Consider the following 808-nt stretch of genomic DNA (forward strand, 5'->3'; position numbering starts at 1 on the left):
CACTTAAATAACACAGTCCCCTGTGTTATAAAAGCATGAGAAAGGAGTTTAAAACAAAGTAAACAAGTAAAATGCAAAAGAAAAAGAAAGATCTACATGCTATTTACAAGGTTTTGAGTGTTTACCTCAATTGCTGAGGTCTGAACCCGAGCTATGTCTCCTTCCTTTTCTCTTGCCACAGTCTGGTTGTTTCCCCGTGTCAAACTCCTCGTGGCAGTGCTCATTCCTCGGTCAAGCCCTCCAAATCTTTGCCACGGTCAAACCTTTGGCCCGTGTCTTGTAGACCGTGGCATTCTCCGAATATTGGTCCTTCCACCTCGTTTTTGCCACAGCCACATCTCTTCTCGTGACAACTCATCGTGGCAAACCCCGAATGTTGGACACTCCATTTTCATGTTGCCACGGCCTGGTCTTGAACCCGTGATTATCTCCCCGTGGCAACACAAAGATGCTTGCCACGCCTTGTTTCTGACCGTGGCCTGTACCCATGTCAACGGCCGAGTCAAGCTTGCCTCCATTCCTTCACCTCTTTTCATCTTGCATACACTTTCCAAGGGTTTAGACTCAAACCTATAACCTGAGACACTTAAACAAACCCATCAAAACATCCTAAAGCATAAAAAGAAAGGAATCAAAAGATCAAAAGCATATTTACAAAGGATAAGCTTGGGGTGTCTCCCAAGAGCACTTTGTTTAAAGTCTCTAAGTTTGACTTTGGAAAACCTGTTTTTAGCTTGCGTGAGGTTGAGCACTGATGCTCTTCAGCACTTCAATGGTCCTGAGCATGGAAGCTGAGTTGGTTTGCTGC

Source organism: Eutrema salsugineum, unplaced genomic scaffold (assembly GCF_000478725.1).
Source record: "Eutrema salsugineum unplaced genomic scaffold, Eutsalg1_0 scaffold_14, whole genome shotgun sequence".
Classification (NCBI taxonomy): domain Eukaryota; kingdom Viridiplantae; phylum Streptophyta; class Magnoliopsida; order Brassicales; family Brassicaceae; genus Eutrema; species Eutrema salsugineum.